Raw genomic sequence first — 17,960 nt, 5'->3', positions numbered from 1 at the left:
TTATTGATAATCTGAATCAGACTGCAGAAATTCAGTGTGAACTGTGTAATCTCTAGAAGATTTAATACTGTGGTTCGGAAGAACGTACGACTGTCGGATAATAACGCGGCCGCTTCCGAACTTGCTTACGAATGTAAAGAGGCCATAGCGGCCACTAATTAATTTAGCATATGATATATAAGAAGCCGGCGTACGCCTGTAATTGTATGCTAGTGAAAGAGACCTTTGAATGACATCTGATAGCATGTCTAAAAACTGATGAGAAGTGCAGGCTTCTCCAGGGCATGATAATTCTATCTATGAAGTGATTTGTAGTTATCATGCCAGTGTGGTCCTAGAACATCTCAAAAGATAGTGTATAAAGAGTGATGAGTGAAAGAGCATCTGATTGATACTGCTTCACTTATTGAGGGAAAACTTCACATCCAGGTGAATACCACATACGCGAACAGATGAGATGTGAGAAAGAGAGATGAAAGCAGTGAACCAGATTCAAAGAAGACTGCTCTTCACTTAAAGAGATAAAAGAGAAGGAGTAATCATCACTGAAGTTGTATAATGATAACAGAAATCATATAATAATACAGTGATATAACAATAGACATCATACAATCAATGAGAAATCACTGAAATGAATATCTCTTCTAGTTAATACAAACAACACTCTTCTCTGCTATCTGAACTGAAAGATATGCAGAACCTTTCAGAGGGTTTACTCAAAGCAGTAATAAAAGCAGCTGAAATTACTGAACTGAAATTGAAGCTCTGTATATATACAAGGATTCTAAATGAGATTGAGGTCTTATGTATGCAGTGACAGGCTGAGACAGAAGTCAAATAACAGTTGACATTCACTGCAGATCAAGTATTCACTATAAAGAGCTTCACTGACATAATCATCATCATCAATAAGAATAGAGAAAATCAGATCTTAGGTCTGCAGCAGAAGATTGAACATTTACACAGACAGATGACTACACTGAACCTGAAGATTTCATCACAATCATGTATAATCTCTTTAAGAAGTGTACATATTATCAGAGACTGCTGCACAGAATGAGAATCTGAGTATGAAATATATTAAGTTAGAAGATCTGCTGAAGTTATTAAGTTTGAATAGTGACTGAAAAAATAATGCTGTAATCAGCTGACTAAGTCAGATACAATCATATTATCAGATCAAATATGAACTCACAGACAGACAGTTAATGAAATTTCAACAAGTCTTAAGATCTGCTGTGTTTCTATATGAAAAAGTGAAGTCATTATAAATAACTAATAAAAAGATGAATCTTACAGATCTGAAGTGATATTTATTCTCACAAATATAAAACAAGTTTTTCAAATGAATCTTACACAACTTTGAGAAAGTAAATATGTAAGATAAATGTTATAAACACTTCACTGAGTGTAGATAACTAGATAATCTTATATTATACTTCACACACTTCAGCTTACACTATCTTGTATTGAATAAAGAGTTTTCAACATCTTTCTGTTTACAGAACTTCATTCATGATCTTACACCTGAGTTGAGAGTGAAATGAAAATGCTTAATCTTGTAATCAGATATGATAAAAGAAGCATATAACATTCTCATTGTACAGAAATAAGTGAGTTAATTGTAATAGAAAATACTGTAATCAAGTATATCTCAGTGAAGAATAGATAATCAGACTTCTATAACACAAGTTATACATCTGAACATAATAAATCTAGATCTGAATATCATCACTAAAGCACTGAATTCTCTGAAAAAGAGATTCTCTGAGTGAAAATCTTGATATTATGAGTATTAAGCTTGCTTCAACTGCAGATGTCAAAATCATGATATAAAAGATTACACTCAGTATACACAGTTAAGAGAAGTAAGAAAGTTAAAAAACTAGCAGAATCAGTGAGCTCAGAGACACTTGCTGATATTCTATGAAAAGTCTTCAAAGTGAAAGAGATGCTCATGTTAGATGACTCTCTGAATTCTGTGAATACAAAGAAGAAGCAGACTTCTGAATGAGATGTAAATGAGAATGATGAAGCAGACACTCATCTCAATACTGTGAGACCTGAAATATTAATGTATAAGAGACACTTGAGTAAGAATTGAGAGATGACTGTAAAGGTGTTAGCAGATACAGAAGCTTCTATATAATATATTAATGATTATATAATCTGAAGACTGAAAGAGGTTCACTGAGTGAAGAATTTCTAATATATAAGATTATCTGATAATTAATATTTGATATCATCTGCAAGAGTAAGAGTTCTCTTGCACTTCAGAGAATGATCTTGCTATATTTAAGCATGAGAGCTGCAGAATGTGAAATACAACCTTATTCTCAGACTCAATTGATTTCCAAGATTCAATTCACAGATTCAATGATGTACATGTTATATACAGTTGACTGATAGAAAGAAAACAGTTCATACAATTCTATTAACTGATATAAGAAGAATATTTCATGCCTCTGATATAGAAGAATTAAATCTGCTTATATATTAATAAGCAAAGAGAATGATTCACAAGACCTTATCTGAAAGCATTCTGTATGTCATATAAGATCTGAAAGTGAAGGAAATCAAGATAAAAGATATGTGAGATAACAAGCATATAAAGAAGCTTCTGAAGAAGCATGGGAAGATCTTCTGAACAGATCTTTCACTGAAATTGCTGCTGGAATAAGGATTTGTACATGAGATTGACATGAGAGATGCAAAACCAGTCAATCAGAATGTATACTCTCTGTCATAAATACATCTTGAAGAACAGAAGCATCAGATCACAGACCTTCTAGAACATGATCTTATATAATTCTCATCAAGTGTGTGAGGCTTTTCAGTTCTATTCATGAAAAAGATGAATGAAGAGTAACAGATGTGTATTAATTATCAAGTACTTAATAAGCTTATAATTAAGAATGAATATTCACTATCATAGATTTAACAACAGTTGAATACAGTTGAAAATACCTGATATCTATCAAAGATCAATCTTCTCTCAGAATACTGGCAGATTCATGTAGATGAACTATCAGTCTCATGAATCACATTTAATACACAATGAGAGAAGTTTGAATTTCTAGCAATGCTATTTAGTCTAATAAATGTGTCTATCATCTTTTAAACAATGATGAATACAATTCTTCATAAACAGAATGAAATCTCATATCTTATATATCTCAATGACATTCTAGTCTTTTCAAACTTATACAATGAATATCTGAAGCATCTCAATAAAGTGCTTATAACTCTGACAGAGTATAAGCTCTACATCAAATCAACAAAGTATGTGTTTAGAATAGAAGAGTTGAAGTTCATAGAACATGTAGTAAGTGATGACTGTATATATCTCATCTCAGAGAAATTGAATGTCATAGTGAATTGACTGTGACTGAGAAATGTACATCATGTATAACAGTTTCTTGAGTTAGTCTCATATTACTGCAGATTCATCAAGAATTTCACATGAATATCTGCATCACTCTCAGATCTCTTAAGAGAAATAGATGCAAATCTGTGAAAGAAGAAGTTTTATTCAATTATCTGAAATACTGTGTGTGAAGAGACTTTTCTCATACTGAGAGAATATGTAACAACATTCTCAGTGCTTCTTCAATCAGATCATGATAAATCTTTCTACATCAAGATAAACACATCTGAATGAGTTATCAGAGATGATTTTCTACAGATAAGCAAGAATGACAAGCTGCACTCAGTGACATACAATGATAGAAAACTATCAGATATCAAGCTCAATTACTCAGTGTATGAAAAGAAATTGCTAGTAATCAAGCACATACTGACATTGTGAGATAGATATATCAATAACAGATATACAACAACAGTGATCACAGATCATGAAAGTCTCATCTATCTATAATTAATAATAAAATCTTTCAAATACTTAGCACATTGAATCTCAGAGTTTCAAGTGTATAATCTTTATATTAAATACTGAAAGAAATCAGACACTGTAATATCTGATGCAATCAGTCACAGATCTGATTTCATGAGTGAGAATTCTGTGAATCAGATATAAGAGAAGTTTGCATTAAATACACTGAGAGAGTGTAAGAAATCAGAATGAGTGAATATTATAATCTCTTACTTGAAGAATGACAAGATGTCAGATAATAAGCATCTTATAACAGTAGTAGAAGAGATGCTTCTAAACTTTAAGCTGAGAAAATTGAAAAACAACATTGTGCTTTACTATGATCTAGAATATACAGAAGCTCTCTATCTAGAATCTTCATTTAGATATGACTTAGTGACTCACATGCATAAGAAATTCAGTCACTTAGAAAGCTCTGAACTTATAAGCATACTTAAATCAAGAGCATACTGGTCAAGTATGGCTGAGAACATTCAGATATACACTCACAAGTGTCTGAATTACTAGGTCATGAAAAAATCTAAGAAAGGATTAGAATGTGAGAAAGTACAACATCAGATGAAGTGTACAATACAATTATTCAAATAATGAAGAATGAATCTCATAGATATATTGCTGTGAACATCAAATGAAAATTGATGAATAATCACTGCTATTAATTACACTACTGGCTGGCCAGTTGCAAAAGCAGTTTCACAGATAATAGAGAAGATGATAGTGAAGTTTCTATATAATGAGATCTATATTAACTATGAAATACTGTATGAGATTCTAACTGATAATAATATGAATCTTATGAGAGAAGCAGTGAGGCATTTCATGAGCCAGTTATAGATAAGATATTATAGAACAATGTCATATCATCTACAGATGAATGAGAAGATGAAACACTGAAATGAAATCTTGAGCAACATGCTGATGAAATATCTAGTGAGCAAGTCTATAAGACTATGAGATAAATATCTTGAGCAGGTACTATTGATCATGTGAATTCAACAGCATGCAGTCTTCAAGCATTCACCATTCTATCTGTTGTATGAATTGCATCCGCGCATTCTGAAGAATGCTTTGAAAAAGATGAGGAAGAGAATAGCAGTTACAGACACAACAGTTGCAGACATAGCAGAAACAGTAGTTACAGACACAGTAGTAGCAGTTGCAGATACAACAGTCACAGATGCAGAATCAAGATTGAAAGAGATCAGTCACACACATGCAAAAGCTAACAAGTTACTTCAGAATCAAGCAATTCAATCAAAAAGAATACAAGACTCACTAGTTAAGAAATCAAGTCTCAAGATGAAAATGTGAGTTCTTATATATAATGAGAATTCTGAGAAGTTTCAATCTAGATGATTTGAACTATATAAAATACTCAAATCACATTCTCTGAGAATATACACATTGAAAGAATCAGAGGAATGAATCTTATATAACTTAATCAATGATTCATGACTTATGAAAGTAAAGATACAAGATCTGAGTAAATTATAATTATTCACAGTACTATTATCAGCATTGAAAAAGAAGAGACTTATAATTGAAAAGTCTTACAAAGTAAGAGAAATCATAGACACTTATAAATCAGATAATCTCACTTATTCTGATCTTTTCATAATTATAAGAAAAGAATGAAAAGTAATGAAGAAATCAGATGAATATTACACTTCAATAAGTGATGAGACTGTAGCCAGTCATATGATAACACACTGCAGATAGCAGACATAATATAGTAAAGAGCAGTCTCAAAGCAGCAGACTTATACATGAGTCAGATTACAGAAGAAAAAGAGATTCAGAGTTGAATTCAACTGTTTATATCAGTTCAATTGCAGAGATCACAGAGAACAAACTATCTGAAACATCTGCAGATACATGAAATTAAGTTATCTCAATCTCTGAAGATGCTCAGAGATCAGATGAGATTAGTTTCAATGAGCTATTTACTATAGTGATCTGAGTGAGTGAAGAGAGACAGTATAATGTGTGAGATAGAATTACAAAAGATGAAAGCTGTCAAATCTAGTCATTAAATGCTGTATTATATAGAGATTGTGTAAGAGTAGTGACTAGTAGATAAAGAAAAAGTGTAGAAAAAGAAAAGAAATAATGAATTGATCATCAACTGTAAGAGTCAGCTATAAAAGACAAATATTATTATACATATCTCATTTATTTTCATACATCACATGTTTAATCTATTTTCAACATCACATTATCTGAAAAACACTAAAAATAAAAGAAATCTCAAAACTTGAGATCTGTAAGAGATTTGAGAGCTGTAAGCTGCTCTTATAACAACACTGTGTATATCTTCAATTTCTCTACTGCTCTGTGTATAACATTAATGTTATTTATCACAAGATTGACTGAAATGCTAATATAGAAATGTGTACACATATACATAGAAAAATTGAAGAAGAGCATGAGACCTGCAGAACCAGAAGTCAGGACAGAAAAGATGAAGACAGAAGAAACAGAAGAAGAAGAAGACACAGAATCAGATAAATAATAACAGAAGTCACTCAGAGCTGAACACTTACAACTCAGTGTGAACACAATCTTCTCTGCAGAGAAGAGAGAGAAAGTGATGAGAGAAGCTTGAGAGCAGAAGAAGATAGTCTCAGTGATATTATCATCTTCAATTAAAATAGCCTCTGACACTGAAGTAACTAAGAACTATTGTTAGTATATAAAACTGCAAAAGCAGGGATAATAATTACTGAATAAATACTCACTGATCTTAGAATTGTACACACAATTACAACACACACAAGGCTTCTCAGAAAGAGAGAGAGAGATACAGAGAAATACAGGAAGCAGAACACAGCATGCAAATGACTCATTCTCATAATGATATCTCAGACAAGGTGTATAAGTCTCACATCTGCAGGTGTAAAAGAGTACAATATCTGCATTTCTGTTTCTGAAAACACAGATATCTTTTGTCTGCATCATGAAGTCAGATGACAGATGTCAGAGAATAGACTGATACAGATCTATCATTCTAAAGAAATTCATTAGAGTGAATGTTCTCATAATATTAAACTTTACAGTTATAAAAAGTTCCTTGATATCTGTGAATATTATAACTTTGTACATAATAAAACTCATAACAATTTCCTCTAAGAACAGAAAAATCAGTGTTAGAAAGAAAAGATGAAAAAGAAAAAGACTTACAATCTCAACACTGTTGAGAGAGAGAGTGATTCTCTGATATGAATGAATAATTATCTCATCATAAATATTTAAAATGAATGTAATAATCAGTGTTTGCAGCTGAGCTTCAGATAGTCATGTTATACACAGTCTTTATATAATAAATCATTCTAGAGATTGATAAGAAGAGTGAGAGTGTATATACTGAGAAACATGATTTATTAAGTCTATACAATATCTTCTTGAAATGAGAAGAGTTGATAATGAAAGCAGAGATGACAGAATCAGAGAGAGTAGAGATAGCAGGAGTGAGAGAATCAGACACAGAGGCAGAGGTAGTGAGAGCGGGAGAATCAGACACAGGAGCAGGTGTAGAAGATTGAAGAGAGAGAGCAGCAGAGAAAGAAACAGAGAGAGTAGAGAAGAATGCAGAAGACTTAGTTATACATAACACAGATAATTTCTTCATTATTATATTCTTCAAGTTCTTGATCAATGATTCAACATTGAGTTCACTATTATTAGCAGATGTGAATCTGTCAATATATAAAGATTCTATAGGAATAAAAACAAATATATCAGCATCTGCATTTATATAAAATTGTGTCAGAAAACACAATCAGAAACTCACTGAGAAGAAAAACAGTCAAGAATGTATAAGAAGATAAAGAAGATGTGTCATCTATGATAGTATATTCTGATGATTGTTAGAAGATAAACAAGTTCTAATCACATTTCACAATGCATTACACTTACTGCTAATAAACTGCCTGATATAAGTACTACAAGAATGCTTGTTGTAGAAACAGAGAGTCATTATCAGAAATATATACAATGTGATAGATGAACAGATGAAAAGAGTTGAACAGAAGAAGAAGTAGAAATCTTGAATGAGATAGTGACATTCAATGATAATAATGATAAAGAAGATGATTGAAGAATGAGAAAAGTTAGTGAATAAGTGATGTAATATAGTGAAAGTTTCTTTGTGAGAATGTACACAGAACACTAGTCAAATCAGGAATAGATTACAAGATTATGAACACTAGTGGCGTGCTAATCCGCATGAAGCTAGGACAGATGTTATGGTCACATGAGCATGACTGAATCTGGTGAGAGAGGATGTGGTTCGGAAGAATGTACAACTGTCAGATAATAACGCAGCCGCTTCTGAACTTGCTTACAAATGTAAAGGGGCCATAGCGGCCACTAATTAATTTAGCGTACGATATATAAGAAGCCGGCGTACGCCTGTAATTGTACGCTGGCGGAAGGGATATTTGAATGACAACACTTTCATATGATAACTGTGTATAAGAATGAATGAGCTTACATCTGTTAAGACAGTATCTCAGTCATTGATAGTGACCTCTGTGTATAGAAGAAAATTATATTAATTATCTTATAAGTAATTACAGAACTTATAAAGATAATTCTTCATAATCTGAATTATCTGTTCTGAGACATTATTGATCTCAGAGTGATAGACAGTTGATAAACAGTATATAATCTTGAGAACTTAATAGATTCTTATTCAGAGAGTACTTATAAATTAACAGTTCTAATTCAATACTATAGATCTCAATAATTCATGCATTTGATAGAATGAGCTCTGTAGAAAAGCTTCAATGACTTGTTCAGTATTGATCTTATTATAAGATTTCAATATTACATCTTTACTTAATCAGTTCACAATGATTAGAATATATCTACAACTCTTACTCTCAGAGAGATTAATAGTGAAGTTAATTATCACATCTTATCAGATTCTATCAGAGATATTGAGCAGTTTCAGCATGTCTTTTCTACAGTTCTTTTACAAGATGATAGAAGAACAACAGTTACAGTTTCAGATAAAACATCTAATCCTGTTTAATATCTCAGATCAGTAGAACTCTTGAGAGATTATTTAATACAGTTATTCATGCTCTGAATAGCTGATTATACAAGAATTATGCATCTTTTACATTATTCAGATGTGTAAGAGTTTGAAGTAAGAGACTTAGCATTGTTCATGAAATTACAGAGTGTTATTATCATTGATTGAGTATTCTGAGATGTCAATTCTTATACATAGTTCTGAGAGAAATTGAGATGCTTCTTAATATACTACTTCAGTGAGTACTTGAAGAAGTTCATCAGTTTAAGCTATTATATACTATAATTTATTCAGTGTAGATTCAGAAGATATTCTGATCAGTGAAGTATATATAGTATCATAAATAATCTTATTATAATTAACTAATATCTTTGAATTCAAGAGTCAGTATTCTCAGTTCATTCAATGTGTGTCTGTTATATTAAATAACATATCTTACTCTCATTGTGAGAGAATATCTGTCATTAAGTTCTGACTGCTGAGATGATAGTGTATTATAAAATGAAAATAGCTTAATAGCTGAGATCATTATATCTGTCATTCAGTAAGCTTATAAGTGATAGTGAAGTATTTGAGATTCTTATAATCTATGATTATCTCAAACTTGAAGATACTTCAGAGCTCAGAGTCTCATTCTTCTAAATAGTATACTATTATAAGAACTTTCTTATTATAGATCTTATAGTTGTATTCAGCAGAGCTCAACTTCTTAAATATAGAGCTATATAATTATAAGATATCTTTATTATTATATTATAATATAGCTCTCTCTGTAATATAGTCAGAGAAGTCAGCTTTATCAACTGTTTCACAGTCAGAGTCAAATATTATTAGCAGAGATGTATTAATGAATATCTTCTTTATCTGTGTAAATACAGTATCAGTGTTCACTGATTATTGAAATACTGAGTTCTTCTTAGTAAGTTCTGTAAGTAGTCTCATAATATCTGAGAAGTTTTGTATAAATTGCTGATAGAAGTTAATAAATTCAATGAAGCTTTACACATCTTTCACAGTATATAAAGCTTCTCATTCAAGAATAACAGAGACTTTCTCTGAATTCATTCAAATTCTCTTATCAGCTTCTATAATAAAACCTAGATATTTTATACTATTGACTTTGAAATCATACTTATTAATATCTATTAATAGTTCTACTTCTTGTAATTATTATAATACTCTTCACATGTGTTCTTAATATTCTTTTCTAAACTTATCAGTGAAGATGAGAATGTCATTGAGATATACAGGTATAAATTCATCAAGAAAATCTTAGAGTGCTTAGTTAATATACTTCTGAAATGTACTGAGAGTATTAGTCAGTTCAAAGAGTGTGCCTACTTATTCAAAAAGATTATAATATGTTCAGAATACTGTAAGCTATTCATCTTCTTTAATAATACAAATCTTATGAAACACAGTGATAATATCTAGTTTTATAAACTATTAAGCTTATTAAATGCAAGCTAGAGTTTCATTAATAAGAGATAAAGAATAGTGATTCCTCTTGATTAATTTATTCAATTCTCAATAGTTCACACAGAATTGAAGTTCTTTATCTGATTTCTTTGCAAAGATAATAGAAGCTGCAGCAGAAGAGTTGCTAATATATATAAATTACTTATTCAATAGATCATTGAGTGTCTTCTGAAGAAGAAGAAGTTCATCTTAAGATATATTATAAAGAGAGTCTTATAATGACTCAGAATTCTTATCATTCTTCTTTTCTAACTTAATACTGTGATTCACTTCTGAGTCTTATAAGAGAGTGTATATTTATAATATTGTCTTGTTGAATGACATCTAGATATTTATAATATTGTTGAGACAGCTTTGTATAAGAATCTGTCATTATAGTATGAAATAACTTCTCTAGAACTTTCTTAATATCAGTCAGACTGATGAAATAGATTATCACATAATTCTAATCTTTTCAGTGACTTCTTTTTCAAAGTATTTCATAAGTGTTGACAGAGATCTGTGTCAGATTTATAGTTTTATGAATATTATCTTCATGAACTCTATCTTTGTTAGGAAATATTAAGCTTCTGTTTCAAGTGTTTAATAAGATATCTTGTTCAGATAGTCAGACAAGTTCTAATATAAGATTATAATCAAAATTATCAACTTTATATACATAGACATCTTCACATTGATGTTCTCTAATATCTATGTTTAGCTTTATCATGTAACAGGTGTAAATGTCCTTTAAGTCATTAAATTCTGCGAGAAGTCAGGGTTTTGATAAGAGAATACACTGAAGATTATAACATCTTATGACTGAAGATTTCTGTATAATGACATAGACTGCTGTCTATCGTAGCTTTCATATTATACATGTTATTAATCATAGTAGATATAAGAATTACATTCATTATCATTTTCTCTTTAAATTATTATTATTCAATCTCTTCAATCTTCTGTTTATGAATTTGAACATTAGCTAATCTTTGCCCTGTTTCATCAGAATATCTTGATAGTTGTCTTCTGAATCTTTCTTTAATACAATGTGATTGATATGAACTACTGATATTGATCTTTCTTTTGAATAAGGAGACACATAGACTGATTAGTAGTTGAAAGTGATATATTTTGATCAGTTACAATTAATGCACATCTCTCATTGATATTGATTGATAACTTCTTCAGAAGTCTTTTCAGAGACTTAAAGCCTGTTCAGACAGCAGACACTCTTGCTTATGCATAGACATTCAAGTCTAGTCAGTTCATGACATCTGCATTATTGTTGTTATTCTTCAGTATACATGTATAAGTGACTGAGATGTAATATCTTCTATCACTGTTCTGTATACTCTTGAGCTTGATAAGATGATTATTCAGTGTTCAGAGTTGTATGTAGAAGTCTTCATAAGTTGAGTCTTTATTAATACTTATAAGAGTCTGTAAGAGTTTAAAAGTTAATGTCTTCTTAAGCATACTAATCTTCATTTGACTCTCTCAAGATTGATCACCTGCTTCTAGAATCTTGATGTTGAAGTCAGAAATGAATGTTGTAAGAGAAATGTTTCTCTGTTAAACACTCTGTAATCAATCTAATACTTTCTGTTTCATAGCAGTGTCTTAAAACAGAATATCAAGATATTTGTTGATGTTGTCAGATGTATGTAACATCAGTTCACATGCTTTCATTCATGAATGAAACTTCTGTCTCATATGATTCTTCAATAAATCATTGATATATCAATCTTGATTAGTTAATGAACTGACAGCATCTTAATCTACACTTAGTTTTGCAAGCATTTCTAATCTTCATGATGGGTAGAGAGTGAGATCAGAAGTATTAAAATATGTAGAAGTATCTAGACATTTCTTCAGTACTTACATGTTTGTATCTGATTCAGTTGATGTTGAAATTACTTGTGCAGAAGTTTCTAGTTGAGATAATTATTGAATTTTCTTGCATTGATGTTGTTAAGTTGCATGCATATCAGCTATCTGTTACTGTTGTAATTCTAACATTGCTCAGAGTCACTGTGGCACTGCATCTATGCTCGCGTTTGAGAGCTCTTTCATATTATCAGTAGAAATAGCTGTATCATTCATCGGATATGTGATAACTGTGAAATTGAAAAAAGTGTAATTATATAAATATCTTATATATCTGTGTCAGAACTCTCAGATCTTTCACTGATATTCTCTTTGTAAGATCTTATTCTCTTCATAAGATCTTGTTACAGGGCCAGAGTGACTGGTAAGCAAGCTTCTATTTGAGAACTCAGTGTCTGCTTAACTGATTGAGACTTGATGTTTGCTTAACTAATTGATTGTTTCTCTATTTCTTACACATTGTTACATGTTTGAATATCTTCTCAATAAATAATCATTTCTAATAAGAAGATGAGAAATGTTTTTCAAGTGTAAGAGGTCTACACTGAATAGATCAGTATAATATTTCTAAATCTTATATAACAAAGTGAAAAATGTTAGAAAAGAAAAAAGAAGAGAAAGTGCAGAAATCAGTAATTAGAGTGAATATTTATACATGTATGCAGTGAAGCTTCAGAGCGGAAGAATAGGAATTTCATGAGTTTTCAGCTGAGAATTAGTGACTAGGAATCGGAGCTTCAGCAGAGGATCAGCGACCGAGAATCAGAGCCGTAGAAATCTGTGAAGTGTAATGAAATAGTCTGTATAATTGATCGGGCGCAGCCCGCCATAAAATTGAATTAGATTGATATCTACTCTAACAAAGATTTTCTTTACTGCTTTTTTAATTACTTCTAAATTCTCTTTAATTGTTTTTGAACTCTAGACTAGATCAATATCATCTATATAACTTAAAGATTTCATAATTTTCATCTCTCTATTCTTGAATAGATATGCAGTGTATATTGCAAATAAAATAGATGAGATTGAAGATTCTTGTAGTACTTCTATTTTTATCTCAGTCTTATCTTATTTTATTTCATTGAAGAATAGTTGTATAATTCTTTTAGATATAAAACAGTTAACACATTTTATTAGAGAAAGTGGCAGTTTTAACATCTTCAAAGTTTGAATTATCTTTGACTTTGAAACATAATCAAATGCATTTTTTATATTAATAAAAACTGCAGTTAAGACTAGGTCTTCATGTTTTGTCATTTGAATATTATAAACAACTAAAAGAACAGTGTCAATTGCCTCAGTAACTGAATAGTTAATGCAGACACTCAGTAGTGTCTTGGTGTGAAAAATCAAGGCATGTGAATTCGAAACCCGCAGGAGATACATTAAATTCAGAAGTCAAGCACCTCAGGTTTCTAATAAATACAGAGATGTACAAATTACTTCAATAAATCACTCTATGTTTCTGGGCTGAGAAGATATTATCGCATGTATCTAATTGCCACTTCTTTGTATTTTCTATGTTCTTGTTATCTTGATATAGTCTGAACACCTGTATTTCCTTCTGTATAATCAATACTTGACCTGTATTTAACATTACGCAAGGACCTATCATAAGCTCTGTTTGCATATAAGTACAATAGAATAATAATAATAATAATAATAATAATAACAGTGTCAATTGCAGAACATTGTTTTCTAGCTCTCATTTATTTATTAAATAGAAGAGAATTACTAATAGAGCTTATAAAAGATAATCTAGTAGCTATTATCTTTTTCAAAAATTTTCCCAGACAGTTTAATACAGATATTACTCTATATAACTTAGTAATTAAAGCTTTTCTATTAGATTTTGCAAGGATTGCTTCAGTAGCTTCTCTCCAGCATTCAGAATGATAATCATTTTTTAAGAGATTGAAAAAGAGCTCAAAATATTCATTCTTCAAGTAGGAATATGTGTTTTGAATAATCAAGTGATTAATTGAATCAGGCCCTACAGCAGTTTTAATTGAACTTGAGAATATTGCTGACTCTAGTTCATCACATGTAAGCTCAGGTCATTCCCAGTTATTTTCATCAATATATTCATGAAATGACATATTCTCTTCTTTTAAATGTGATGAGTTTTGAAAGAGAATTCTTATAAAAGCTTAACACTTTTTCTCAAAAGAGTTTGCTGTATACAATTCATTCTGAAATTTATATTCTAAGGATGAAAGCTTTGCTACACTTCTTGTTTTAGTATAGTTAAAGGCTTTAAAAACTTCTTTTTCTTGTGCTTCTTCAAGAAATTTGTTCTAGTAATCTGTTTTGACTCTTTTAATATCTGAAAAATATTCATCTTGAATAGCTTTGAACTCTTCATCAGATATTAAGTTATTCTTTCAATCTCTCTTAGCAGTGACTAATTGATTTCTTTTAGAAGTGATATTGTCATTTCACCAAGATTTGAAATACTCAGAAGACTTTTTCTTTGAAATATTTTCTCTAATACTTGTTAGAAGAATAGATGTAATCAGCTTTACTCTATTCTCAAGTATTTCATTTGAGATATCTTGACTTTGATTTCAATACAGTGTACTCTGCTTTTCATATTTCAGCTGTTTTACTCTTTCTTCAACTACTTTTCAATCAGCTTTTTCAAAGTTATACTGATTAGAGAGAAGAGGATTTTCACTTCTTTATTCTTCACTCAGTTCAATATCAAATTGAATAATCTCACAACTCAATCCTGAGGTTTCATTTGAATCAATAAATCAGTTTATAAGTCTTTTTTCAATGAGATTTTGTGACATGAAAGTTAGATCTATAATAGATTTCTGTTTCATGCCTTTTCTAAAGAATGTTTGTTGATCAGACTTGTTAACTAAATCTATTGAATGCTCAAAAGTTTATTTAACCAGTTTATCTGCTCTTACTGCTTTTATGCATTCTGAGTTTCATCAGAGATGATATGCATTGAAGTGTCCTGCAATTATAGAGTTGTTTAAGAGAGTTATATTCAAAAATCCTCTATCAATTGTCCAGATATTGTTGTTTTCTTTCAATGACTTTTCATTATAGATATTTATGAGTTAAATAGTATCAAACTCATTCTCTTTATCTATAATATCACTCACTAGAATATCAGAGACAGATATGATATCACATCTCAGATTAAATTGATATCTTGATCTTTTTCTCTCATAGATTACTACTCTTGATTTTATCGCAGATTTTTCAGAAAGAAAGCAGTAATAGCTTGAATGAGAAATGATGTACTTTTACTCAGTATTAAAATTTGGTTCTTGAAGAAATATAGAGTCAACTTTTTATTCAAATGCAATTTGAAGACAAGAATAAATGCAATTAGAGTTTCTATTCACATTGTTTTAAATAAATGTAATTTTTGAAGAGTTTTGAAACTTTTTTTGTTATTTTTATTGTACATTCATACTAAAAGAGAGTGAAGATAGAGTAGAATCTAATCACTATTATCAGATAGTAGATTATAACTATTTTGAAAAGCAGGAATCTCAACTGCTTGTCTTCTATCTAGTTTATTATCAGAGTCATTTCTCAATTCTCTAATCTTAACAGGTGTTTGAGAATTCAAATTCTGTTTACATTTAGCTGGAGAATTGAAGTTTGAAGATTTAGATAGTTCAGAGTTTCTTTCTTTTAAGCTTACAGTTGTAGGTTTAGTGGCTTGACTTTTCTCTTCAATTTTAGATTTGCTTTGAGCTTCATCTTTTCTCCAGTTCTTCTGAGTTCTTGGAGTAAATACACATTCTTTTGAGCTAGATGCATGTTTTTCTTTGCAATTGAAGTACTTAAGCAGAGTATATTGACATATTTCACCTCTTTTCAAGCATGTTTCACATTTATGCTCACTAGTTTTGTGATCTCTAGCACAGAATATGCATTTTGAGTCTCTGAAATAAGAGATTGAAAAGTGTTCATATCTTTGACAGTTCGAACACTGTGTTTGAGCTTTGAGATTTATTCTTGAGTCTTTGTATTCATAAACTCTCATTTTCAAACCTGCTACTCTTACTTCAGAGATTCTTGATTGTTCAAGTGTCTTTGTATATACTAGAACAGAGGCATTTCTTCTACTCTGTCTGAACTTAATTGAATTAAGTCATACAGGCTCTTTTCTGAGTTGAATAGAATTGTATTCTTTCTGTTTCATATCTTTTCTAAAGAATGTTTATTAATCAGACTTGTTAACTAGATCTATTGAATGCTCAACGATTCATTTAATCAGATTATCTGCTCTTACTGCTCTTTTGCATTCTGAATTTCATCAGAGATGATGTGCATTGAAATCTTCTATAATTATAGAGTTTCTTAATGAAGTTATGTTCAGAAATTCTCTATTAATTATTCAGGTATTGTTATTCTTCTTCAATAAGTTTTTATTATAGATATTCATAAGCTGTATAGTATCAAACTCATTCTCTTTATCTATAATATCTCTCACCAGAATATCAGGGTCAGACATGATATTAAATCTTAGATTAAATTGATATCTTGATCTCTTTCTTTTATAGAACACTACTCTTGACTTTATCTCAGACTTTTGAGATAGAAAGCAGTAGTAGCTTGCATGAGAAATGATGTATTTTTACTCAGTATCAAAATTCAGTTTCTGAAGCAGTATAAAATCAACTTTTTATTCAAATACAATTTGAAGACAAGAATAAATACAATTTGAGTTTCTATTCACATTATTTTAAATAAATGTAATTTTTGAAGAGTTTTTAAACTTTTTTTATTATTTTGTTTTATATTCATACTAAAAGAGAGTAGAGAGAGAGTAGAATCTAATCACTATCATCAGATAGTAGATTATAACTATTTTGAAAAGTAGGAATCTCAACTATATGTATTATATCTAGTTTATCATCAGAGTTATTTCTTAATTCTCTAATCTTAACAGAAGTTTAAGGATTCAAATTCTGTTTACATTTAGCTGAAGAATTGAAGTTTGAAGATTTAGATAATTGAGAGTTTCTTCTTTTTCAGCTTAAAGTGGTAGATTTACTGGCTTGACTATTCTCTTCAGTTCTAGATTGACTTTGAGCTTCATCTTTTCTCCAGTTCTTTTGAGTTCTTAAAGCAAATGTACATTCTTTTGAGCTAGATACATGCTTTTCTTTGCAATTAGAGAATTTAAGCAGAGTATATTGAAATATTTCATCTCTTTTTAAGCAAGTTTCACATTTATACTCACTAGTTTTGTGATATCTAGCACAGAATGCATATTTTGAGTCTCTAAAATAAGAGATTACAAAGTGTTCATATCTTTGACAGTTTGAACACTGTGTTTGAGATTTGAGATTCATTCTTGAGTCTTTGTATTCATGAACTCTCATTTTCAAATCTGCTACTCTTTACTTCAGAGATCTTTGATTGTTCAAGTGTCTTTATATATACTAGAACAGAGGCATTTCTTCTACTTTATTTGAACTCAATTGAATTTAGTTATACAGACTCTTTTCTCAGTTGAATAGAGTTGTATTCTTCTAATTCATTTTTGAGAAGCAGCATTTCTTCTTCACAGTCAAAAATTTCAACTGAAATATCATGAAGAATGAATTTATCTCACTTTTCATCTCTCTCAGATAGAATTATTATGTTTAACAAAGATTCTACTACTGACTTTCAGAGATTCTCATTCTGAATGAGGAATTTGTCA

This window comes from Blastomyces gilchristii, assembly GCF_000003855.2.
Source record: "Blastomyces gilchristii SLH14081 genomic scaffold supercont1.7, whole genome shotgun sequence".
Classification (NCBI taxonomy): domain Eukaryota; kingdom Fungi; phylum Ascomycota; class Eurotiomycetes; order Onygenales; family Ajellomycetaceae; genus Blastomyces; species Blastomyces gilchristii.
Note: the sequence above shows the minus strand (reverse complement) of the source record.